General features: G+C 48.4%; 1 pseudogene; it reads right to left on the bottom strand.

The window, feature by feature from the left end:
* Positions 1–427: 427 nt before the first annotated feature.
* On the bottom strand, positions 428–1,164 carry LOC149345000 (uncharacterized; annotated as a pseudogene).
* Between the last annotated feature and the right edge of the window lie 1,162 nt (positions 1,165–2,326).

Here is a 2,326-nt window from a genome sequence, read left to right as displayed (position 1 = left end):
AACCTACAAGTTATATAACTTCAAAACTTTTAATACGCTTCCCAATCTCTTGACGACTGCGCGTGTAATTCGCATTCTCCAGCGTGGTAAAGAATAAAGTCGCCACTGCAGGCGTATTTCTCGCCACCACTCTTCAAGCGACCTGTTTTAATCCATGCTTTCAAGTATACAGTCGTTTAATTTCAGTTCTTCGTTTTCTTTCCGTGGAAATGGGAACGTGGCGCAAAAGGCTGGCTTGCCTGACGAAGGCTTTTGCGTCCATGTACAGTTCGCAAAGCAGTGGGAAATAATCGCCTTTGTACATATCTTTTGAACGGAAATACAAGTTAGCCAATGAGAGATAGTATATCGAGATTATAACACAACGAAGCAGCGAAAACATTTAGAACAGTCTAGTTCTTAAATTTAGTTCACAGAGCAAACAATCCTACACCGATGTACAGGCGGTGATCAACGACCGCAAGAGGAACTTGTCCTTAAGCAAAGGCTTCGATAGGTTCACTGTGCCGGCAATTACTATGAGAATGTTGTCTATGTATGACAGAATGTCAAGATTGAACCGATTTCTCAAAATACGAAAGAGAAATCCTTGAATGGCTCTTTCTACATGTACACGAGCACTTGCGATGGACTGATTATTTCTTGCCTCCTCTGTTGTCAGCGGTTCTTCCATAAGAAAGGGAGATCTGTCATGTTGACATTTTTTTCTCTGCGGAGTTCACTGGTGAGAAATCCTTTATCCACCATGACGCTGTTAACATGTGGCATACACTTGTCAAGCACCTTGCAGTGTTTTGTGATATATGTATCCGATGCTTTCCCACCATATGCTGGGCTTAATTAGACCCCCCGAAGTCCCGCTCACCAGCACCTTTTCAGTGTAGATACATTTGTAATGGCTGTATGTTAGCAGCCGAGAGGCGAGCTCTTTTGGCTGCTCAATTCTATTTCTGTACAGTCGAGCACCATTCTCGTGTCCTTGTACTCCTTGAAATAAGTTTTGAGGCAGCTGACCGCGCAGGCCTTTTCTGGCCAAAATACTGCGTGCTTTAAAGTGCTGGCCAGGATCACATTGGACTCTCTGAACATGTTAGACGCAGTTGTCCGGTGAACTTGAAACAGCACAGCCAGCAGTGAGAAAGTCAGATCATGATACAACTTCATGAATATTGTCACGTTGTAGTGACGGCAGTCCAGCGGTCAGGAAGACACCAGAAATACTTGCAAACGAAGCTCTTTATTTGGGCTGACTTGCGCCCTCAAAAGAACTGAATCACTCGGCGGCGGCGTAAGCAACAGGCGTGCTCGGCGGTCGTCGAACTACGAATGTCCGCCGCTCGCGGCATCGCTCAATTTAAAGGCGGCAAGGAAACTTCCAGATAACAGGACAAGATCATCTACAGTAATCTAGAAAAACCTAGATGCAGCCCTTCATGGCTGCGATCAATCGAGATTAGTCTGGTCGCTTCTCGCGCCACGAACAAAAGTGATAACAACCCTTTCCTGCAGCCTTGAGCGTGAACGAACAAACACTACAATGATACGTGGCATTACCCCCCTTCCAAAGAAGCATCGTCTCGATGCTTTAAAATGAAAATAAACACGGAGAATGAAACTTCGAGTCCTTCAGCGTTCATAATATGGCTTCAGGCGTACGACATGTACGACTTCCGGGCGTGGGCGGCGTCGCTGAGATGCTGTCGTGCCGTCGGGGATGACTTCGTAGTCGAGGTCACCGATGCGACGGAGAACCCTGTACGGGCCAAAGTAGCGTCGCAGCAACTTTTCGCTCAATCCGCGGCGGCGAACTGGCGTCCATATCCAAACCCGATCACCTGGCTTGTAATGCGTGTCTCGTCGGCGCAGATTGTAGCGTCGGGCGTCGGTGTGCTGCTGGTCTTGAATGCGAAGCCGTGCAAGTCTTCGGGCTTCCTCGGCGCGATGAAGGTAGGCGGCGACGTCGAGGTTGTCTTCGTTGGAAACGTGCGGGAGCATTGCGTCGAGTGTTGTTGTGGGCTTCCTGCCGTATACCAGCTGGAATGGAGTAAACCTGGTTGTCTCCTGGGTGGCAGTATTATAGGCGAAGATCACGTAGGGCAGAATAGAGTCCCACGTCTTGTGTTCGGCGTCGATGAACATGGAGAGCATGTCTGCGATGGTCTTGTTCAGACGCTCTGTGAGTCCGTTGGTTTGCGGATGATAGGCAGTTGTCCTCCGATGACTTGTCTGGCTGTACTTTAAAATGGCTTGCGTCAGTTCTGCTGTAAATGCTGTTCCTCTGTCTGTGATGAGTACTTCGGGTGCGCCGTGTCGGAGGAGAATTTGT

This window comes from Amblyomma mixtum, chromosome 5 (assembly GCF_055824585.1).
Source record: "Amblyomma mixtum isolate Tamu chromosome 5, ASM5582458v1, whole genome shotgun sequence".
Classification (NCBI taxonomy): Eukaryota; Metazoa; Arthropoda; class Arachnida; order Ixodida; family Ixodidae; genus Amblyomma; species Amblyomma mixtum.
This window is presented reverse-complemented; position numbering and strand designations above follow the sequence as displayed.